At 36.2% G+C, this 25,975-nt stretch overlaps 1 protein-coding gene across 3 annotated transcripts in view; it reads right to left on the bottom strand.

Annotated features, from left to right (window-relative positions):
* Positions 1-25,975, bottom strand: part of LOC108269515 (leucine-rich repeat and fibronectin type-III domain-containing protein 2) — a 144,838-nt gene that overhangs the window by 105,364 nt on the left and 13,499 nt on the right. For 2 of the 3 annotated variants that reach the window (XM_017475456.3, XM_053682828.1), the window contains exon 2: positions 6,937-7,102. The exons of the other annotated variant lie outside the window; for it this stretch is intronic. The gene's annotated coding sequence lies outside the window, so the exon portion shown is untranslated. The remainder of the gene's footprint in view (positions 1-6,936; positions 7,103-25,975) is intronic. 3 annotated transcript variants of the gene reach the window in all.

Below are 25,975 nucleotides of genomic sequence, written 5' to 3'. Positions count from 1 at the left end.
CGAGCTACATGCACAAACTACGTGCTCTTCGGATGTTTACTGTGGACACGTGCGTTTGTTTTGTTTCTGTTCCGGAGCATGTTTCTGTCACATCGCGAGACATAAGGGAGTAGAGTACGGAAGCAGGAAAAGACGTAATTTAAGGTCAGGCAGACAAATCGTAAAAAAAACTTAGTCAAGACAGGCAAAGGGTTATTGGGCTATCGGCAAAAGGCATAAATGGGGCAAAGCAAGAATCAAAGTCGCGGTCACAGAAAACAGGGTTAAAACACAAAACAATAAACATGAACTAGTACTATGGACTGGGAGCAAAAAAACCAGCGGGGACTAAAAGTAATCTATAGTTTAAACTAACTAAATCTATCAAGGAACATAACATTAACAACGTATCTATCTATACTATATCTACTATAATACTCCGCGAGGTGTACAGGGACGCGAGCGGTATATATCAACAATATAATCAGCCGTATATAACCGAATAGAACCATTTTTTGCACTTTTTATTTCACTTTTTGTTGTAGGCTACAGAGTGTTAAATTCTTTCAGCAGTCAATTATAGGCCTAACATGGGCTATTCAAAGGGTGCTCAAAGATGACCACATAAAAATATTTTTATTTTACTAATTTATTTATTTAAAGTTATATTGTGCCTTGTTGGTAGCCTATGCCTGCTGGAATGAAAAAAAAAATGTTCAGTGTTAAATAAATTTTGAATTTGTACTTTTTTTTATTGATTTTTTTCTTTGACACAAAAGAAAAACGCACATTTTGACTACTTAATTTATGCCATGGTGAAAAATGGCAAAATAAATGGAAAAAACGTGTTCGGTGTTCGGCCTTCGGCCAAGTTTTTCATTATATTCAGCTTCGGCCAAGAATTTTCATTTCGGTGCATCCCTAGTAAGCCTATTATAATCATAATAAAAGTGACCAGTGCAGCACTGAGAAGAAATTGGTTCTTATCCAACATTTGTTAACAGTGAAATTCTAGGTTCACCCTCAAATGTTCCAATTTGTTCCACCGGCTCAGTTTGAGAACATGCAGCCATGAAACAATCTTTGGTTCTTCAGATTTTATGAAATCATTCTTTTAGGCACAATTTAAGATGCAAAAAGTTCAAATTCAAGCAGCATACATGGCCGGCATGTTCAGCATAACAGTTTATAATAGCCATAATAGTTGTTTATTGTTGTTTATTGTGCAAATTCTCCACTTCTCATATATTCAATAAATGATGCTATATCACAGCACTCAGAAGGTCAGAAGGTGTTGATTAATTAAATAACAATGGGCTTTGCAGTTTCTCTAAAACAAGCTGTTTTTTGTTTTGTTTTATTAATTTCACAAAGGAGAAAAAATAGAGGCTGGTGAGTGAACGACTCATATATATGAGTTGATATGATGCAATTGATAACAGGAAGTAACTTGTTTCATGGAGGGCATTAAATTTATTCACTTGGTTGGTATATGTGCCTCATAAATAACTGAAGTTGTATTGAAATGTAGCTTCATAGTAGTTAAATCAAATAGACAAGCAGAAGCACAACCAATTAAATTTCCTACAAGAAACATATACATCAAATCTATCTCCTGAAAGGACAGATGAGAGTTAGACACTTCATAGATGTCTCAAAGCGTCACGTCTGTGATGTTAGTATAGCTATAAAGATAACTGAGGTGTCATCTTTTTACTCTTTCATGAAAAGATCAAGTAATATACTTCATTAAAAAAAAAAACATTTCATGCCATCTCAAGAGTGTTGATGTGAGTCCATAAATCCTCCAGTATTGCTTTATAAAATATGTATTCCATGCTTCTGAATATGTTATGAAAGTACTCTGCACATCACTTCTACATGCCAGAGAACTGCAGCACCACAGTCCACGAGATATGTCAGTTTTCAGAATGTTACTTAGTTAATATTAATAGTTATCCAGAATGTTACTGTTATAGTTACTAATCAACTGTTGATTAAGTCTATTACTCCATATGGATTCTCCCAACCCTGCCTTGGTTGTAACTTCACAGTGAATCCAGCAGCGGTTCAGAATCTGTGGCCTCAGTTCAAGATTTTAACTTCGACCTACCAGATTGATAAGGACAAGGACCTCCTTAGTGAAAGAGCACTCACATGTGGCATGGTCATGTTCCACATGACCGACAATCTGCCCTGAAATTAATCTTGCAGCAGGTTGAACAGTTGTTTCCCAAGGTCTTCGATCATGCCTCCTTAGAGAAACATGCAGGCAAACAACTGCTGTCACTGAGGCAAGGAGCCACAGATTATATCATAAGCTGCTGCTGGATACAGAAAGTGGGAGGAACAAACCCAAGCTAAAAACTGCTTACAGTAGAGCAGACACCTCAAAGAAATGCTGTAAGTAGAGCTTATATCCGTAGATCCGCTCACACTCTGACAATTCATTCAGCTCTCAGTGAGACTTGGTAGACTTCAACGATGCAGACAATGCCTATTTAAAATTTAATTTCCACTTATCAATGCTTTTTTGCGAACAATGAGAGTGATGGCATGGAGTTCAGATAAGGTTATCGGCTGAAAAGAGACAGCATAGGGGTTGCATAGACAAGTCCACATAAAACATTCATTAGCCACCAGGGTAGGGACTAAAATTTAAATAAAATCCTTGCACTGTGGCATAGTGAAATCTGTAGTAATCACTGCAATATGAAAGAGTGCTTTCAGAGCTGCAGATTCTCCACAACAGATAAGCTCAATTATTGTTCCAGTAATAGACAATTAACAGTGTTAGTCTGTGTTGGTTGCCTTGGAATGACTCTAGGACCACATGAAACCTGAGTAACCAAAAGGCCTATCCCTCCACTTAGCTCCACATTCACCTTCTCTGAACATTAAGGAACTGCAGGATCCTCCCCTGTGCTCTATGGACAGTTCAAGACACAGGGTATACACATGGATTAGAAAAAGGCTGAACCTGGGACTAATTGGCCCAGTCCTGCATGGTGTAACAACTTCACAGGCTTCTTGCCATAACCAATTTTCCTGGTGATTTACTCAAGGATTTCAGTCTGTCAATTCCCAATCACCTTGCCACGGAAAGGTAAGCCTAAAACTCTCAAATTGGATGGCACAGCATTAAGTGCTCCCTGTGCTCTAAAGGAACTGTTTACTTGTTCTCTCATTACAAGACATTCTGGTCTACCACTCTCTCTCTCTCTCTCTCTCTCTCTGTAGCCTTTTAAGTAGACTTGACATTGTAGCTGTACTGTCACACACTATGGTAGACCAACCAAACTCCATTTCTACCCTTTACTCATGGAAAGTAGTTCTGACTGAGAGAAATGATAATTTTCATAACTCCTGACCCCAGAGGAGTGGAAATGTTGGTTTAAGGGTGTGCATGTCCAGTCCTCATGCTAACTGACTACTAAACCTAGGGATATGCAAACCCGAATTACTTAAAGCTTCATTGGACCTGCTGGGCCTTTTTTAATTTCACACTCACCAACCAAGCCTGAAAGGGGCGACCTACTTCCAGAGTGTAGGAGCCTACCAGCCTTCCATTTTCCCCTTGGCCAGGTGAGCTTTCAGAAGACAACTGGATACATAGCAACCAGGAAATGTGTGAGGGAGCTCAATTCCAGTTACAACATGCCATGAGATGACAGAGGCTATATTCTGAATGGTGGCACAAACAACACCCTTTTGTACATATAGATAAGATGGTGTCACTGATTTACAAAAAAAGGCAAAACTTCTACAGGCCTCCTTTGTATAGATTATCTCACTCATTCCATGAATCATTATTAAATGTTTCTCTCCCTCCGTAGAGGAACTGAGACCTAGGCCTTAAATGCATGATCCAGTAGATCTTAAAAGCAGCCTGGCCTAACAGATTTCAGTCCTGCTTGTGTCCTGTTGTACCATCGGCTTGATTGTGACCATTTGAATCATACCCATGCTCACTGAAGGATTCCTGCGACAATATACATTTAGGGTGGTCTAAAGACCCAGGAGTAGGACTAGGTGGTTCAACTTCAGGAGCCACCCATCAAAACAGCATCTATCATGCCAGTACCAAAATAGCACAAAGGAGCAAATTTTTAGATTGATATGTTGGTGTACAAAATTACTACTGTTTGCACGCACAGATGGGTATACATTTGTGCATTGTGAGAACTGCCAGGTATATTTTTGTCCATCAATTTCCATTTTCATGTTTTCTGAAGCTCTACTTTTCTTCGTGTGCACTACATTGATTTTGTAATTTCTAATACATTGCCAAATTTTGGTTTTGTTGCATAAAAGCAAATTATGTATTGTTGTATTAGTTGTGGATTATCTAAGACTGATCAATATGGCATTCGGCATAATTATTATTTAATTATTGCATTTATACTAACTTTAAATTTAATGCCTTTAATATTCACAAGTTATTGTTCATCTAACACCATGCACTAATATATATTCGAATATTATCTAATGATTGTATAAGAACCACCAACATGCAAGATTAATTGAATATACTTCATGCAATCTGTGCTAGGTGAAGTCAATATCAGTCTCTCTGATCATTTCTGACTATAGTATTCCTCCTCCTTCTGGTTCCAGAGTAAAACCGTTGCCATGTCTGGGAAAGGAGCATGTAACTAATCCTCTCTCAGGGGTAAGATGTGAAACATGCCAGATGGCAGAGTAGAAATGAGTAAGAAAAGTGTCAAGTGGTGGACAGCCAGGCGTACTAAGAGTTTTAGGCCTCACTGGCTTGCTGTCAGTGTGGCCACATGTGGTTAGGCCTATGCAGCAGCAGGTCACTGGATAATGACTTATAATGATTATAAAATGAACCCACTGCTGTAGAAGAGAATGAAGCAAAATTGGCTTTTAAGTGACTTGTTGTCTTTGATGAAAAGTTTAGATTATTGCCTGACTACTTAAATAGTAATTACAGATTGATTTTTGTTTTCTCTGTTCTCTATGCATATTTGAAGTGTGTGCACAGGTGGCACACAGTATGTGACGCTAGTAGCAGGGGGGGTGAGAGGGAGGGATGCCCAACAAGCTTTATGCTAATACCAGACAATTAGTAGTGGTAGTGGGAGATCATTTGAAGTGGAGGACTTCTCTCCATCAGAATCGCACTTTTTTGATAATAATAATGAGCTGGATGAACAAACAGTCGGCTGAGAGTCTTATCGGTTTGTGTCTCTGGTTGAGAGAGTACATGAAGCTCTTGGAGATTTATATGGACACTGAAGTTTGGCTCATAGTTAGTGGAATGGTGCAAACCATGTGTTGTTTTTAACTCAAGACTGTTTTTGGTATTCATTATATTGTTTATGAGTTACAGTGACAAGTGTCCAAAAATTAATTGTTGATATTGTAATAATAAAAATAGCTTAAGATCTCTTAAATCTTGTCCCGACTTATTATTCATTCATTAGTATTCATAATGCCACGAGTTCAACCCCCAAATTTCACACTGCTCCTACCCCAGAGATATATTTGTGGCTTTTGTATATACAGTCTCTGTATCTGTCCCCCAGGTGAGCCAGAGCTTTTGTATGTAGGCAGCAACAATCTAAAATGTATCAAACAATAAATAAAAAATAAAAAAAACAGCATGAGGATGGGTGAAATTTGTCAACACCAGAGGGTGGTAACAATGCTTTACTGAATCGCATAATGTGATGTATCTCAGTGTTGAACAAGGTGGGCACATTTTAACAGTTTAAATAGATAACTTATAACTTTCAACAAGAATAATGGTATTTTTCTTACCAAACAATTAATTTACATCTCTAAATTAAAATCTGTCCTGGGCATTTGGGCTGTAGCCCCAAAGATTTTTTTCTTTAACTCCAAATTATTCTCCACTTGGAGCTGTTTGTCACTACGTAACTGAACGTCAGAAAAAAAGAAGACGAAAGTGCAGTCATTTTGTATCTTCAGTGAACAGAGTGTTGCATTTTATCTTCAGTGAATGGAGGCAATACCCGTGTCTTATTGGCTGACAGGTCTCAATTCTGTCAAACGCTACCTCACACAGTCAGTTAGTGTGAGGGGGAAAATGAATATATGCCTTTTTTTTCTTTTCTTTTCTTTTCTTTTTTTTTTTTTTTTTTACCAGTAAAAGGGTTGAAAATGAAATACTGACATCCTCTCATGCTGAGCAGGAAAACAAACTAATAGTCCTGCAAACAGTGATAATGCCCAAGGCCAGTTTTATGATAAATCCAACTTTTTGTCTATTTTTCACATTTTTTAAGCAATTAGCCTTCACATGCAAGAAATAAACAGTCTATTTAGAAGTCTGCTAAGAATCTGGGCTTAGCCCTGAGTGACTAACAGTCCAGCTAACACCCCTGCCTTAAGCCAACTACATTTTGCAATGATGCACATGGTAAGACAAATATAAAGCTAAAAAATTTATTTTATGTCATGTTCTTGCCAAGGACACCACATTTCAGTAATTTTTGTAGGCATGTTTGTACCCTTAATGTGCTAGTATGTATTTCAGTTACACTATATCCCCTTCAGATTTTGGATACTATACAACTCATTTATGCCACAGCAACAGTCTGAAGTGTAACGTGATGAAAAATGTGACAGAGAAAGTTTGCACCACCTCATCAAGGTCACAGAATGCTTTTCCTATCCTACACAATTAACTTACTTTCTTAATGAGCCAGCAATTTATAGGAAAGAAATTACAAGCATACAGCATCCTGTTGTGAGTCGACTTAAGTTTAAGGGCAGTTCCTGATGTAGACAACAAGATGGGAACTAACCACAGTCTTAAACAAAATCTGAAGTCACATTTTGACCAGCACTCAACAAAGATATAACTGGTTAGACAGCAGGCAGCAATGTTGATGTAACAAGCCACACATACAGTACAGGAGCTGAAAAATAGCAGCAGCAGAAATGCAGCATGGTTTGTTTACTGACCTCCCTGCCTCCCTGCTGTGAACAAACAATCAGAGAAGTCGCTCTATCTCTTCCTCTGTCTCTCTCACTCTTTCTTCCCTTTTGCTCTTGGAAGAGCGAGCCAAGGTGACTTCTATATTGGCACACTGACAAGGTTATACTCCACTTCATTGGGTCACTCTTTCACCTGCAAGACAGCAAAAAGACACTGAACTACATTTGGGTTGAAGTCTACACAGATGTATTACTTAAATGCACATATAACTATGACCTTCGTGCAACATGCACACAGTGTCAAATGGATTCCTTAACTGGAATTACAGAATTACTAGTTCCCAATTACTAAATAATGCCCAATTACTAAATAATGCTGCAATTTTTTTTTATTACTAATAACACATCTAGTGGTGGTGAATATACTATATGCTTCTCTCTCTCTTGCTTTATAACAGTGTCATCCATATTGATTCTTCAGAAAAGTCATTTTCTACCATTAACCCATCCCCAAGGCCTTGGTATTGGTATTATCTAGCTGGGTGATATATACTGTATATGATCACATTACTGGTATTATTGTGTTCAAGGTAGCCTCACTACTAGTTTGTCATTCTGTACTATATGAACACATCCTACACTGATGTTGCAAAAGAAAAAACACACACACACACACACCCTGTTTTTTGCTTAGGAACAGAGAAAGTATACAAAAATGCCAAAACTATCTAGAAGGAAAGGAACATTTATCCAAATCACTATCATTGAACAGCCTTTTTTCTTTGCTGTCACATGTAATAAGATGTACCACAGAAAAATGAAAAAGACTAATATGATGATATATGAATCAGAAGATGGTAAGCATAAATAAGCATTGAAATAAAAATCTAACAGTAGTCTAGGATATCGGCAACATATTGCTGCATGAATAGTCCTAGTTGAAATGATCACATTAATCACTGTAAATTTGGCGTAATTTAAGAATATGACCAACCTTATCATTCGCTAGCTTATAAAAAAGCACTTGATCCGGCATATCCTAGTTATTTTAAAATGCTTTGTTGTCTTTAAAGGCTGTGAATTATGAATAAGATCAGCACAAGGCAGGTATCTCATTACCCAAATTATGAATACAGTCTATCATATGTCCAGTTAATGTACATGGATAGGAGCCATGAGGGTTCTGCTATAACCCTAAGACCAATCACAGTAACAACACTTGTCCAGGTATGAACTCGTTGTGCTCTAACTTATGTATGTTGACACTTGTGAAATCGAATGTAATCAAAGCTTTTCAAGTATTTAAATTAAAATTAAAGTAGATGGTGGGCCTGATCATTATCTCCACAGGATATTTCCGGCATCATATCAAGTGGCATGAGTTTAGGGGAGGCTAATTGTAGTGCACTATACTAGGGCTGCAACAACTAATCGATAAAATTGATAATAATCAATAATTATAATAACTAACAACAAATTTCACTATCGATTAGTTGGGTCTGTGATGTCACTGTGGATAATCTATGAATAAAACACATCTGAAAAACAGCGGAGGTCACAGAGTGAGCTGCTACGGGAAAAGTGCACAATCCAGGCTGTCCAATACAAAAGAATGTTTTATATTAAGAGCTTCAAACAAACTCATAAGTGTATTAACATGGCTTGTTGTGTCAGATGCTGCAACAGATGCGTGTGCTGTTTAATGTGTTCCTGACATGTTTTCTTCACAATGTATAGCATAGCCCACATAGACACATTTAATACCTTCTTCATAGCCTTCAAGGTGCACAATGTTTGAAGGACAACACTGGGCAGAAGGTGAAATATGTTTTTTTTGTTTGTTTGTTTGTTTGTTTTTAAATACAGAAAACAATAATTGTCTTTTTATTAAACTAATCGATTAATCAAATAAATAATAGAAATTATAATCGATTATCAAAATAATCATTAGTTGAAGCTCTACACTATACTGATTGACCTAGACATTAGCAACTTGTGGCAGCAAGGTAGCATTGCTGCTTCACAGCTTTAGTGTCCCCAGTTCAAATCTAAGCTCAAGTTACTCTCTGTGTGGAATTTCCTTCAGGTTCTTCAGTTTCCTCCAAACTCTCAGAAACATGCTGGTAGTATCCATTGTGTATTCCTGCCTCGTGCCCAGCACTCCTACATAGGTTCTTGATCCATGTGATACTGACCAGGATAAAGTAGTTACTGAAAATGAACAAATGAATGAATTACCAACTCATTGTAGCATTTCCTCAATTATTGGTGAGAACACATTTAAGGCCCCATGTCTGTTTGTTGATAGGGTGTGATATGAGTTGAGTCCATTTCAGGTTTTCCAGATGTCCAGTCCATTTCAGTACTTCAGTCCACCACTTCTTCACTCATCATCATCATCATCGTCAAGTGGCTATTTATGTCATCTGCAAATTTTGCAGTCTGCTAGTTGTTAAAATTCTTATTGAGCTTATTGTTTATGAACCCTGCACTTGTTTTTGTAATTTGATTTTTGCTCTCCCTTAGACTTTCATTGCTAGATTCTTCTAGTTTTGTTGTTTCTGTATATTTGTTTCACTAGTTGTAGAATGTGACTGTCATTTTGTTCAGGGATTGGGTTTGTGTTTTGCATAAAATTACTCTGATAAAAATGGAAATTCTGAGGGTTTTTTTTTTGGTGTATTTCACATTCATGATACAACTAAATGATTAATTTGTGTCTGTGTATCTAATGTGTACTTACTGTTTCATCGGAAGATGAAAAACAACCTTCTGACACCATTTGAGTGTATTTTTATCTTTTTAAAAAGGGGCTCAGCAGTCACATATGAGTATGCTTCCTGCCAAACAATTTCCATTTGACCCATGGACAAGACATATGCGCACATGGGCCTACAGCTGCTTCTAAAATACAATAAAAAACATATAAGGACAAAATGAGAATTAATCACAGTAAGTTTTAATGAAGCTGAATGTTTAAGTAATTATATTATTGGAATACACACTCATGTCCACTTTATTAGGAACTCCAGTACACCTGTACATTCAATTATGTGGCAACAGAGCAATGCAAAAAAACAAGAGCTTCAGTTAATGTTCACATCTACACTGAATGTGCAGGTGTACTGGTGTTCCTAATAAAGTGGATGGTGAGTGTATTATTAAAATATTAAATGTGGATACACATAATACTACTACTACTACCACTACTAATGATGATAATAATAATAATAATAATAATAATAATAATAATAATAATAATAATAATAATAATAATAATAATGATGATGCATATTTCTATTCACAAGCACTATTATGTTATATTAATTTATTCAAAATAGAGGACAAGAAAAATCTTATATACAACCTTGAATCCCAGTTTGAATTGCCTAGGCTCCACATCTGTGGTTTTGAAGGTTCCAAAACGCCACCTTCCACTTAGTTAACCTTATGTCAGATAGTCCAAATCACATTAATTTGTGGCGCTGGCAACACGGCAAAGAAAGAAAGGAAAGCGGAATGTCTTGGCAAAAATGCTGACAGGGCTGTCTCTGAAAATAACTGCCTATATAAATGGCAGGTATATAATATCTAAATAATAGCTATTAAAGAAGGAATAATGGCTGAATTATATTCAGCATCATGGTGAAAATGTACAAAAAATGTGCTTCAATGACAGCAATTTTCTACCACCATTGCATACAACTTTCCTGAGATGTAAGACCTTCAGAATATTGTAAGCTATAAAACACTGGAGATTTTAGAGACAAAAAAAGGGCAATGCACTAAATTTGCATATATGTAAAGCATAATGGATAAGTTGAGCAGCCATCTCAGCAAGAAATTTGATAAGAAGGCATGTCATTTCTAATACTGATTGAATGTGAATGTGACCCTGTACACTACAGAGACTGTCAAGCTTAATTTGAATTAACCCATGACTTTATTTCAGAGTGTTCAAGTTGCCAAGGTTTTGAGCAATCTTTGTACCAACAAATCGAAAAATACGGATCTTAAGGTACTTGACCTGGTGTAATCATAACCTCTGCTTTCTCAAATGCAATGCTGATCTCTGCAATTATCCATTAATATACCAATCTAACAAATGTATTGAAAATAAGCTAAAGGAATAGTTTATTTTACTTGCCTAGGCACCAAGATACCTATATGTTTTTACATTCTTTATAACACAGTGCTATTGAATGCTTAAATCTGATTGTTCAAAAGGTGTCCTCGTTCTAATATGTTATGGTTTCTATACAAACATATGCCTTGCAGAATCTGCAAAATTTTAATAATTAAAAAAAATTATTGGGATTTTAAAAATTGCATAAGGGGATATTCCACAACTGAATAAGCTATTTCACATAACAGATAATTTTTATGTGTGTAAATGTATGACCTCAACTATACATATATACATACATACATATTATATATATATATATATATATATATATATATATATATATATATATATATATATATATATATATATATATATAAACAATATATTATATATCATTAACAACTTTATGGCTTCATCACCAGATGCATTTTACTTATTAATAACTTCAAAAGAGAGAGAAAAAGAGAGTCTAGGGAGGGAGCAACATTAAATGTAACTATAAATAAATAATAATTCAATCCATCCATCCACCCATCTATCCATCCGTTTTCTATACCCCTTATTCTACTGGGTCGAGGGGAGCACAGGGCACTAGGCTGGGCACACCCAGGTCAGGGTGCCAATCCATTGCAGGGCACAATCACATACACATTCACACATCCATTCATATACTATGGACACTTTGGACATTGTGGACATGCCAATCAGCCTACCATACATATCTTTGGACTGGGGGAGGAAACCGGAGTACCTGGAGGAAACCCCCACAGCACGGGGAGAACATGCAAATTCCGCACACACAGGGCCGCAGAGGGAATCGAACCCCCAATATTGAAGGTGCGAGGCAAACGTGCTAACCATTAAGCCACCCTGCACCCATAAATAATAATTCATTATAAATAAATAATTGGATAAAAAGTATAACGTATTGTTCTTTAATGCATTTATAAAAGGACTCATTGGCACATTGCTGTTGTATAAATGGAAAATAACACATTGGGGCATGTTGTTATTATTGCAAAATAATCAAATTCAGGGTGGTAAATAAATCCACCTTGTATTGAGCCACATCACTCTACCCTATTTTTGATTATTTTCCGATAACAACACTTAATGAGCAGTAAGCCAAGAAAAGACATACATTGTATAAAAGATGATGCCATTAGAAGCATTTATTTATTTAATTAGTTATTTGTTGCTTGCTTTGCTCTAATAACCATCCAGACCCACACTGAGCTTTCTCACAGTTATCATAGATTCCCTCTAGAGAGGCAGTAATATTCCAGTTATCCGAACAAATGAGGTCAAACAATTTAACTCAACTCAATTTTTGCTAAAAGGTATATTTGAGTCCTTGTTTTATTGCTTGTGTGATTACTTGGAGCCATTTTGCCTCATTTGTTGTGATCTATGAGTTTGTTTTGCAAAAAAAAATAAAAAATGCTCCATTAGACCATGATACAAATGCCATAAAAAATACAGTAGCACTGTTTCATTTTGGCACAGCTTTTGGCTAGTATAGGTCAGTACTACATTGAGATCCAATCCTCTGTTCATTGCTCTGTACATCTTTGCTGCTAATATACTATGTCAATCACCAACAGCAGATCCAACTAAAGGTCAAACAGGGTCAGAAAACTTATCCACTTGAGCCTAAGACAGTATGTGTTGGTGCAGATCAAATGAAAAGCTCAAACGTACATGACCTCAGCTATATCAATTGGTAGTTGTGTACATTTCATTCTACAAAAGTCCACGTGAACAGAGCCTTGGCAAGAATACCTCAGTGGCACGCAGCATGTGCCCTTTATATGTCTCAGGGCACCCTCTTTTGTCTCCTGCTTAACCATTGATTGTATATATACTGTATGTGGACGTATGGGAAATTTTGACATTTCCACAACATTTTGGTGAAATATATTTATGATTTCATAAAGTATAGGTACATGGCATAGGCAAAGAGCCTAAATTTAGGTAAGCAAAAAACAACAACACAATTTTGGCTATTCAGGTCACATATTTGTAGAAACAAGAATCAAGAATTTCAATAAGTGAACACGGTGCTCCCGGGGAGGATGAAATAAAGGTGATCTTCAATATATCAATACAATATTTCTTACAATCTGTGCACATTGTGATACAACTGCATTCTGCAGCTCTTAGAGCACAAGTCTGGTACTGTGGCATGCAAAGCATAATTAAAGCTTTCATAAGGTCAAGAGAATTTTGGTTGACTAGCATTGTGCCATCTTTACTTTAAGCATGGGTTAGAAATTCACACAAGCCAGCTCATTTGAATGCTTCCAAATGGTAGAATGAGGGACAGGATTGGCATTTGCAGCTTTTCATCTATATACATTGATATGAAATCTAATGGTATCTGTCAGACATGCTAGAATTCCTACTGGTTTTGCTTGCTTGAAACAAACAAACAAAAATACTACAAACATTCAACCACTCATTCTTGATTTATCGCACTAACAAGAATCTCAGACAGATGGATGGACAGACAACCAAAAAACATAATGGCTCTACAAGTCATTGGCGGAAGCATAAAAACTGAGGCAAAGCACTAATAAATATATGCAACACTTGCATTCTGCCTCCTACACCTCCTCATAAATCCAGCAACAACAACAACAAAAAAAATGACATAAACCCTAATTACAATGACCTGCCTTGGCAGAGCTTATGTATGCAAATACTACATATAGAAAGATTTCTGGCAAAGTGAACATGCAAACCAGTGCCAAAGTTATGTGTTTACTGAACACACCCCATGTGCAAAATGTCATTCTAACAGCATATCAGCAACTAAAGCTACTTTATGATCTAATCATTTAGTGGTGGAACACAAGGAAGCTCATTTGCAGGAAGAAACATATGTAAGCTCCTTTAAGACATCGTATGGTCAAGACTGTGATGTACCAAACACCTTCTACCTTTCTGGCAGGTACTCAAGACAAGATGTCTTTATAATCACACAGCCCCCACTCATCATTCACTGAGCAAAGCAGAGCAAAGCTCATTCGAGCAGCAGGCACAGCTTTTTTTTCTCTGAGGACAGATTACGTTGAGCACAGATATGCCTACTTATTCACCCTCATTAGGCCCTGTTTCCCCCACAGGTAAATACTGAAGATGGAAGCTGTAATCCAGACTACTACTTTACATCCTGTCTAACAGATTTTATACCATTTATTCCAAAGAAATTGTAAAGTAGTACTTCTAGGATTTGCCATTTTGTTTGTTTTACAGATTTAGTGGATTGAAGCACTAAACTAAAATGAAGTTAATAATCAGAATAAGATCAGACAATGTAATGTATACCTAAATACAGTGGGGGAAATAAGTATTGTTCATTGTTCATATTGTTCATGTTGCTTATTTCCCCCACTTGTATCTGTTTAATGCAATTTACCATTTTTTTTGGTGCTAGTAGATGAATACATAACCCTAATGTTAGCCATATTTTTAGGCATACTTCAGTCATATTCTCATTTTTAATATTAGATATAGTTGGCAAAAATGACAAAATGTATCATAAACTGGTTTTAATTCCTACTTAAATAGTACACCAGGTCACTTTAAAATTCCATTTAAAATCACAATCGCTAATGGCTTCCCAATGCCTTTCTCCTACCCAGATATTTCTTGGCAAAATGAAGCTTCAGTGCAGCTTCAGCTCTGTCTCTAACATGCAGCAGCTTCTTCATAGAAAAATAGGCAGATTTAATAAAGTTATTCTACTGAGCACAGTTATTGTACTTTGTAATAAAAGAAAATTCATTTTAGTTACTTTAGTTGGGTATAATCAACTTTGCTGGTTCTAGCTAGTTTAATATTAGCCTAGTAAGACATACTTCATGTACATATTTTAACAGACTCAACCAAGAGAGGTTTGTTAGGATCCATGTGCAGAAAGCCTTTATTAACTCCAAATTCCAAAATAGTCCAATATAATAACACAATATATAATAGTGTGTGTGTGTGTGTGTGTGTGTGTGTGTGTGTGTGTGTGTGTGTGTGTGTGTGTGTGTGTGTGTGCGTGTGTGCGTGTGTGTGTGTGTTGCGTGTTGCAAATTCTGCCAGCTATGTCTCTCTCAGAGTGAAAAACACATATATAGACTGGTGGTAATAAGACACAGGTGAGAATCATCACATGTCATGTTACCTGCTGGTACAACCCAACTCCTCTCTGTCCACAACTGGTGCTTGACCATGCCTCCGCTGCCTCAGCAACAGAGCTAAACAAGGCTCAGTTGAGTAGCTAAACATGTGTGCTTTTACACCATCAAACTTAAGTCACTGGTCATGGTCTATTGAATTGTAGCATGACCTCAAAAATCAAAAACTCTACCAAACAAGGACTATAAAATAATGCATTTGTAAACCTGAAGCAATTATGTTAGCAGAGATTAGAAATGGAGACAGGTATGTATAGCAGGGCAGCCCACTCTTGCCATGCATGGTTAAGCATATAGAAAGCAGTGAGCAGTACTTCTTGATTAATTCACTTGTGTAATCACCTTTAAAAGTGATTGTAAGCAATATTGTTCTTCATTCAACCACTTTTTATTTTGTATTTGTTGAGGAAAATGCCATTATAATGTCAATATGTTTTTGTTAAATAATGTGTGCACCTTATTTGGCAAACTGACACTTGCACTTTTGTTCTAAGTTCCTATTAAAACTCTTGTAGCAGGAATACAAAGGTTATATAATTGCAAGACTTTATTTGTCAAATGCCTGGCAAAAGACAATAAAACTTAACTTGAGGTTACCTTTGTTGATATGATGGGAATTGTATGAAATGACATGTTATATGATATATTATGGCAAACATACAGTATACTAGGTTATACAATAAAACAGCAAATACCTCCCATCATTCCATTATGGAAGAGAACAGTAATTAGAATACAGATACAAATAAACAAGTTTATAGTTTTCATTTCCCAAGTAATGACTCATAATACACTGTGTCATTTAGTGAAAGACCTCTTGTTCTATTTAAAACAGGGTCAAGCCTTTTACAGATTCTATGCATGACTTTTAACATTTGCATGAAATGGGACTTTTGATGGAATGTATCTGATATTTTAATGTTCTGCATGTCATATTACAGTATTACCCGATGCTATTACCCTAAGCCATTACAACAGAATAGACTTGACTTGTCTTACTTTAATGGCTTAACACACACCACTGCCGCCAGCTCCCTGTGTAACTCACTTTGTCCTTAATACAGTTTCACTTAAGGTATGTAATGCAAATTATTGGTACTGTATTACTGACTCAGCATGTTCCAATTTAACAATACAAATGATAGATGTCGAATGAAAGACGAAAAACTAGCACATGAGCACTGAATCTCTTAAAATGAATTCAGTGTCATAAGGGAAAAGTAGGTAGAAAGGAAGCAGTACTAAATATCCATATACATTAAAATATTGGTTTTGAGAGGCTTAAAATGACTTCAACATAAAGCTTAATATACAGTCTATGTGGAAGTCAAAACATATTTCACCAAAACAATATTGTAACATTTTTATTTACTTTTTAATCTTGCCCATGTTGTCTGCCGAAAGATGTCTAAAACCTTGGAAGCTAAGAGTGATTTTCTCACACAGTAAATGTGTCACAGATTAATTTTTCACATCACGGTTTCCATGATGTCAAGGGCCATTTGCTTATATTTTGCTTACTGTTTTGGTCCTGTTTCCACCCCCATCCTGTCACTGGTTTGCTACTTGATTGTGTCCACCTTTTCCATGTTACTTCTTGAGAATAGTTTGTCAATGTATGCCATATAGCATTGCAAAGTCTTATCATGCATTTATATTTTTTAATATACTGTATGAGTACATGGACTTACAGTAAATCCATGCAAATAACCAAACAATAAATAAATAAATAAATAAACACCAGTGACTACTTTGAAAGCATTTGTTTGTGAAGAGTCATAGCTAATAAGCATCACAGCTTATGTAATCAGTTTGATTAAACAATATAACTCTCCTGCTCCCTAACTATCCACCCACAGGTACCTGTAAATCACTCCAGTCTTTCAGAGATACATCTGCCCACATGCAACCATTCTAATACCCACAGGTAAATAACGCCTCAGTCTATTTCTAAAGATGATGGGCAACCTTTTTACCAATTATTCTAATGTATGAAAGACAAAAAGTATGAGAGATTTGCAGATCAGTACAAGAGGTTTCTACCATCCCTGCATATGAGCCACAAGTCATGTGCCTTGTGCTAATTAATCTGATTTTGAGCTTTGCTTCGCTGATGGCCTTGCTGCGAGACCTCTCTTCTAATAGACTTCAGAGCAAGGATCTGTTTCTAGCCAACTTTGCCATGTCTGACAACTCCATAATAAGTCACATTCTCCATATCTTCATGCCAACTTACTGGCCCGCTCCACTTGTACTCATCAACAGAGGACTCTGGTGCGGAAATTCGAGGCTAACCAGGTCATTAGCAAGCCAATGAATGTGGCATCCTAGTGGCAGGGAACCTCTAATCCATGCTTTAAATCCCTCGGCTTGTCCCCTCCCCCAATTCAAGGCCTTCTTCCAAGCTCTGCCATTATTATTAGACAACTCTACTCACTATATACTCGCTCTATAGCATGAAGAGGTGTAACAACAGGACTAGCTTTTTATGACTCAAAAACAGAATGTCTTACATTTATACAAAATTTGAGTATCAATGCTAGAATTAAATAAAGGGTAAATGCACACAATTTTGCTGAAGTTGATAGTGGAAAAATAAATCAAATAGAAATAGCACATTTACTCACGCTGCTAAACCAACTGTGTGTATCCTGTGCTTTTACACCATCTGAATATGGATGAGTTTACTGTGCTGTGGCCTTTTCCTCCAGGAAAACATCTCTTGAACTTTCCCTACATATTATACACTTAAGCTCTGCTGAGAATAAGTTTAACCTAAATGCATGCTACAGTGCCTCAGGGCTCTCCTCACAACATTGCAGAGTTAAATCCACAATTTAAACAAACAGCAAGGCTGCATTCATTATACGGAGGAGAAAAAACAAGAACTACCATTTGTTAAAAAGAAGAATAGCAGCCATGTAGAAATTATTCCATTTACAGTACATGTGTCATCTACCATTCCATTGCCCTGCTTATAAATGCCATGGCAGGCAAGTAATACACATGTTTATCTTCAGCTTTAATGTGAATTGCCCTTCTTGGAACTAAGACACTGCAATTTATCTGAAACTTCAGTGGAACCACAAAGTGTAAAAATACATTATACCACAGCATTGTTGAATTCTCAAATCTGAGAAATCTGGAAGTACTTATTAATTTTCTATAACAGGAGCTCAGACAGTATTTCCAGCTATAATTCAAATCATAGCTTTATAGGAATGCATTCAATTTAATATTGTTTCTATAGTAACAGCTGATTAATTTCTATGACAGGAGCCTCCAGTGTCAGGCCTAGAACCGCATCACCTCCATAACTGTAACAAAAAAAGAGATTAACATAATGGTCTATTACTGAATTCTATTCAATTTTATTTGTATGGCACTTATAACAATCAACTTCATCCGGATGAAGATTTAGATTTCTAACGAGCAAGCAAACAATGGCAAAGAAAAAAAAAATCTCTGTCATGAAAGCTTGAGGAACCAGGTTAAAAAGGAAACCCATAAACCCTTACTCTACAGCTAAAGTCAAATAGTATTAAGAGTATTGAAAGAATGTTCAGTATGAGCATAATGTGAATAAGAATCCTGTGATGAGTGCAGGACAGTATTTGTGATTACAGCAGCAGTTTTTAGGAACATGTCTCCAGTAAGCAGGTGTACTGAAGCAAATGTGTTTTGGGGAAGTGCAAATCCATGTTGGATCATCCCTAACCCTAACCTTAGGCAGGTTTGGAGGGTGAGACGAGCAACAACAATAGAAGTGTGTCAGAATCTGGCATTAACATCACATCCGGCAGCAGGAGCGAACAAACAGCTCAACAGAGGGAAATAATTGTTCTTTAAAACACACATACAGAGATGAAGCTGCAGAGATGAAGTGCACATACAGAGATGAAGTTGCAGTTCAGGCAACTAGGAGCAAGCATGTAGAATCCCATTAACTGTGGATGGGAATAATACTCATTTCATATTTTTTAATATTTTAGGATGTTGTCACGCTTAAATCGTACTCAGCGTACAACCAGAGCGGAATGAATACTCAGTTCTACATGCAAACATGAACAGTGTCCTCTTTGTGCAGGGGCTTTATTAATCTATAATTTATTCAAACTCAATGATGCATGTGCTTATAATAGGGAAGCTTTTAAATGCTGCCAATTGACTGCAGATTTTAAAATATTTGCAAAGAGCAGAAAACAATACAAATTAGTCCATATGGTTTTGAATTCCAGAGAGATTTTCCAGCTAAACTATTCACTCTTAGAAGTGGGATTGTTTTATTGATACCATTAAAATGGCTGCTTTATGTGTGTAATGAGTCCCATGATGATAACTGATAAAACTGAAAGCATTAAGATATAATACCTTCACACAAATCTTCAACACGTATGTAATGAAGTATATTAAGACTGTAATGTAGAAATTACAGATTCCTCAACTTGAATCAAATAATGTGTCTTGGTAAGCTAGGCTCTTCAAAATAATTCTACTAGATCTTTGTTTTTTTTTACATGTGGAAGTGGTGAAGCGTTAATTAACTTTTAAAGCAAAGCTTTAAAGATACAGGCTAATGAGTAGCTTAAATCTCATTCTGTCCATGTATAGTGTTACAGTATGCAATAGGGTATACAATGTAGTCCTTAAGGTCCAATTATGAATTTTTACCTTTATTTCATAGAGTGCAGAGAGAATGGATGTAACCGAATACAAATACATTTAGATCCAGATACAATACAAATACATCCAGAATGAACAGATGTGTTCATATCAAATCCAAATAAAGGCATGAAATGAGGTTATTTGTTTCTTTTTTTTAATGAATGTTTCTAGTACTGGTTGAAACTCAGTGCAGTGTTCATCAGGACTGGAATCCTGTGGGATGCAGCAATTTCATTAATTTCATGCTGGCACTTAAGATCTGAAGCTTGTGGGACAAAGAAAGACTACATGAATATGCAACGGTGAGAGATGCACTTACAAAATCCTTAGTAAATGTCTGGACTGGGTTGAGGAGGTTTTAATTAGGCTACTAGACTTCGGACTACAGTTTCCAGTAGCCACTGCACCACACAGCATCATCGTCACATGAACACCTGCACCTGATTCTCATTCACTTAACAAGTGTGTGTATATAGACACAGTTTGCACTGCACTGCTAGTCTTGCATTTGTCTTTCGTTGCTGTCTTTGTTTTCACGGTCTTTGTTAATGTTTTATTTTTGCCTTAGTGTTTTGCTTCCTGTTCATAGTTCTTGTTTTGTATTTTGTTTTGGTAGTCATTAAAACTGAAAATCTGCACTTGCATCCGTCTCCACCTCCAAACCCTGACAAATGCTATGATGTACAAAGCAGTAACAGTGCAATGGCAATATTATTTCAGGAACACATGTCCCAGAGCACAGCAGGCTGCTGTATTATTTATTGCTGTTAACATTGCAGGTAGCAATGATGCAGCTTACCAGACTGCAGTTATCTCCGGGAAATTTCCTGATCCGTTGACAAATACCTGGATACAAGCAGAGTCTAAAATGCACTCCTTTTCACATTTCCTATTGATTGTTCACTCTGTTGAACCATTCCACAGCTCTGTCCACTAACTGCTTTGCTTGTAAGAATGTGTAAGCAGGTAACCTAACCAGACAGTAGTGAAGAAATGTTGAAATGAGAGTTAAATTATGCCATGAACGAGTACCTAAGTAAATCTGGTTAGGTTTACACTGTACCTACAGGACCTATACACTTGTTTTTTTATTTATTTATTTATTTATTTGTCCTTAATAAAGGAAAACCTTTAATGATTCTATGTAGAAGAACTGTTTAGGAAACTAAGAACATATTCAAATCATAATCAAATGTACCACACTCAGAATAGAGTAAGACAAGTACAGTACATAATTTTACATAACATCTTCAAATCATAATCAAATGTACCACACTCAGAATAGAGTAAAACAAGTACAGTACATAATTTTAAAAAGCAGCTAAAGACATACATTTATCTTTTTTTAAATGTCAATATTTCCATGGCTCTGTCAGGTTTTTATATTATATATTTTAAAAAATATATATTTTGTTTTTATTTACTCTTATTCCTGTTTTCTTACATAGTTATTAGTAGTAGTAGTAGTAGTAGTATTAGAAGTATTTATCATATGTCCATAATTGAGTCTTAAGATCAATTTTATTATTTATATAATATGTTTTTATTCTGTCTTAGTTACATATATAAAAGAACATAAAAGTAGTAAAATATTATTGTTATTATTATTATTATTAGTAGTAGTAGTAGTAATAGTAGTGCTATGCCACTAATTTATTCTTATTGTCTATTTAACTTAGAATTTTTTTTTATTTAGAATGTATTGTTTTAAATATGCACAAAAAGACAAAAGGTGTGAAATAGTAATAATCATCATCATCATCATCATCACAATTATTAATATTATTATTATTATTGACAAGACGTGAGCTAGTCTTCTAAATGTTTAATAATTCATGTAGTATAGCATTATCATGTTTGAATGAAAAATAAATTCCATCATTTAATGCTTCTAATTGCTGCTTATGAGTAATTTGCACATCAGACAATCACTGTCAACAGTCATATGTGTATAAACATTCAGGCCTTTAATAAAAAGAAGACTAGTTCCCTGTTCGATTGTTTAAACAATTAATAGCTCTGAATGTTTGGAATGTCTATGAGAGAAAAGCAAGCCATTTGGAAGCTAAGAAAAGACGGGAAATCCAGAGCCATTGCACACCCATTGTTTATGGCCAATACAACAATTTGGAATGTCCTAAAAAGAAAGAAACCACTGGTGTACTAACAACTACATATCAAACAAGCCAGCCAAGGGAAACAACAGCAGTTGATGACTGAAATACTGTGAGGTCTGTGAAGAAAAACCCAAAAACAACAGTTGCATCACCAACAACTTTCACAGGGCAAGGGTGAAGGTGAATAATCCACCATTTGAAGAAGACTTCAAGAGCAGAAATATTGCGGCTATACCACAAGGTGCAAACCACTCATCAGCAGTAAGAATCGGAAAGCCAGATTGGAATTCATAAAGAAATACAGAGATAAGCAACAAAAGTTCTGGAACCAAGACTAATCTATAAAAAGGCCAAAGTGGGACAAAAGAAAGGATCTACTCATGATCCAAAACATACAAGCTCATCGGTCAAGCATGGTGGAGGTAGTGTCATGACTTGGGCTTGCATGGCTGCTTTTGGTACAGGCTCACTAATCTTTATTGATGCTGTAACTCATGATGGTAGCAGCAGAATGAATTCGGAAGTCTACGAAGACAATCTGTCTTGAAATTTACAGAGAAATGCATCCGATGTAATTGGAAGGAACTTCATCATGCACAAGAAAATGACCCAAAACACACTGCCAACTGAAGGGAGAAACCCCCACAAAACAAATAACACCTTAAAGAAGCTGTGATGCAAGCCTAAAAAAGCATTACTAAAGAAGAATGTCACTGGATCGCAGGCTTGATGCAGTTATTGCAAGCAAGGGATATGCAACCAAATATTAAGTGTCTTTATTTTTATTATTTGAATCTACTTTCAGACTATATGTTCCTATACATTTGCTCACCTAAAAGTGAATAGTCTGCCACCAAACATGCCATGTTCTTGTAGTTGTTTAAAACATCTAGTTATAAATAGCAGGAAATGAAACTGAAATTCTGATCTATCATCTCATATTCATCTTTTGTTCTCAAACCCAAATGTCTTCAGTGTATAGCGATAGCTCTGTTTTTAATCTTCGCTTTGCAATGAATTGCTCAGTGGACACCTTTCTTGAGACATAGGTATAGGTTAAGGGCCGCTTTGGAAAACACCAGCTGTGAGTAATATTTCAAATTGGACATGGCAGGTAAGAAATGGAGCTTAAAAATAAATATTCCATCCTTGTAGGCAATGAAAACAGTGATATCTGACTGTAAGGAACATGAGCTGATATTGTCTTTTTTTTTTCCTTAGCTGTGAGTGAATAGTGTACAGGTGGTGTGCACCAATTATCACAAGTTTTTCTACAAGGTAATTTAGCACAAAGTAATTATGCTACCACCATTTGCTCATAACAGTTGTTTTCTACTATTTATGTTATTTTTTTACCAGGCATGTTAAAATGTTATATAAAACTACATGTTTCTAGAACGAGCGGCTGTTTCTGAGTTGTCATGAAGCTGCACGGTAGTCACCATATGTGCAGGAAGTCTTCTGGCAGTTCTCTTACTCTCTACCCACATTCACAATCCCCTTGCTGAATGTTTAAGACACTGACAGTACCTACGCATTTCATAAACATCAGAAAAAAATATGTGCTGAAAGAATAACACATGGACAGAAAGGGCATAAAAACACTGTATCTTTAGCTACAGCTCCTTTATTTCAGTATTAAAGAAATAAAACACAACAGTTACAGCAAAAGAATCAGCCAAATTAATTTTACCACCCTGAAGCTGAATGTTTTCCTATAATGACGTTTTGTGAAGTGTTTTATTCTTCTTATACCACAGTAAGTTGCTAGCAATTACCTATATTATTAATTAAAGAACATGTTATACATTTTATCCATTTATAGTTCAATTTAATTTTATGATACATCAGTATAACTTATGAACTAACACCTACTGTATAAGCAGTTGATCCTTTACTAATCTCATTTCTCTCGCTTTAAGAAAAAAAAAGCAGCTTAATAAGAAGCCACTAAGCTGTCTGTCTTGAAGACTTTCCTATGTTGGAAAACGTACAACTTTACCTTTGACTGTTACAAAGAGCTGACACTGGAGACTCCTTCCCTACAGGAGGTTCACCATATCTACAGTTACACACTTTAATCCATAAGTTGTTACTATGGAAACAATAATGTATTAGAACAAGGACATTAAAGTCCCCATGAAATAAAATAGAAGTGTTGTGGCTTTTAGTATGAATATGTTAGCCTTAAGGTTATCTCTAAGATAATGTATGCCAAAACAATGACAAATGTCTCTCTCTACCACCAATATGGCTCAAAATTTTTGATGACGTCAATCTGCACTTCAGCTCCTCATCAGATTTTCTGTCCAATCAAATGCTTTCTAGAAGTGCCCTGTGTCCAATATTATAAAAATCAACTTGCAGAAACCGTTGAGTGAGAAAAATCATATGGATTGTAAATGTGTCTTTGGCTGTTTAAACATTTCTTTTCGGTTTTCCAACTGTAAGTTAATTAAGAAGGAAATACGTTGAATTCATTCACTTTGGAGAAGGAGGTATTTGTGCTTGTGTCCATTGTACTGTCAAGTATGCCTTAGCTCAGGCTGTGAGGTAAGCTAATTGCTATTGGCTATTTAAAGGGGGAGGGGGGGGGGGTACACAATATGTTCTGCCCTGACTTCCTGTTTCAGTGGAAATTATATCAACACATCGAATAATGCTGTATATTTCAAAGGCACTTCACAGGGACTTTAATATATACCTTGCAGCCTGAAATGCTGACTGAGCTGCTAAAGAAAATTAAACAATACCTTCTGACCAATCAGAATTGATCATTCAACAGTGCAAGGGTATAAAGAAGGATATTATACAGTACTGTGCAAAAGTCTTACACATACAAACAAATGCTGTATGGCAAAGATGCCCTCAAAAATAATGAAATTAAATCTTTCTATCTTTTTTAAAAAATTACTGTAAAGAGTAATAAATGAAACAAAGTCAATATTTGGAATGATGACCCTTTGCTAAAAAAAATAGTAGTCTCAGGTACTGGTAAGTTTTACTGAGCCTCTTGCAGAACCAGCCACAGTTCTTGTGGAGATTTTGACTGTCACAGGCGCTTCGTATTTTGCAGCAAAATCCAGCAGCCTTCATTATGTTTGTAATTTTTTTGTCTGAAAAGTGATCTCTTACATAATATGCTGCTTTCTTTACTGACATACAAACATTTTTCTGTAACATTTAATTTTGCGCTGGAAAACTAGTGTTAGGAAATCGAAAATGTTCTTACGCTGGCTCGAAAACGTAGAGGTCATAACATAGTTTGTACCTGAGACTTTTGTACAGTACTATATATATATATATATATATATATATATATATATATATATATATATATATATATAGTCTCACAAAAGTGAGTACACCCTCACATTTTTATAAATATTTGACTATATCTTTTAATGAGACAACACTGAAGAAATGGCACTTTGCTACAATGTAAAAAATAACTCAACACAGCCATTACTGTCTAAACCACTGACAACAAAAGTGAGTACACCCCTAAGTGAAAGTGTCCAAATTGGACCCAAAGTGTCAATATTTTGTGTGGCCACCATTATTTTCCAACACTGCCATAACCCTCTTGGGCATGGAGTTCACCAGAGCTTCACAGGTTGCCACTGGAGTCCTCTTCCACTCCTCCATGACAACATCACGGAGCTGGTGGATGTTAGAGACCTTGTGCTCCTCCACCTTCCGGTTGAGGATGCCCTACAGATGTTCAATAACCGCCACACACTCTTGACACCACCTGAACCAAATACGTTTATCTTGGTCTCATCAGACCACAGGACATGGTTCCAGTAATCCATGTCCTTAGTCTGCTTGTCTTCAGCAAACTGTTTGCGGGATTTCTTGTGCATCATCTTTAGAAGAGGCTTCCTTCTGGGATAACAGCCATGCAGACCATTCTGATGCAGTGTGCGGCGTTTGGTCTGAGCACTGACAGGCTGACCCCCCACCCC

The sequence above is a fragment of the Ictalurus punctatus genome, chromosome 9 (genome assembly GCF_001660625.3).
Source record: "Ictalurus punctatus breed USDA103 chromosome 9, Coco_2.0, whole genome shotgun sequence".
In the NCBI taxonomy this organism is placed as follows: Eukaryota; Metazoa; Chordata; class Actinopteri; order Siluriformes; family Ictaluridae; genus Ictalurus; species Ictalurus punctatus.
The sequence above is the reverse complement of the archived record's forward strand: the minus strand, read 5'-3'. Positions and strand labels throughout refer to the sequence as shown.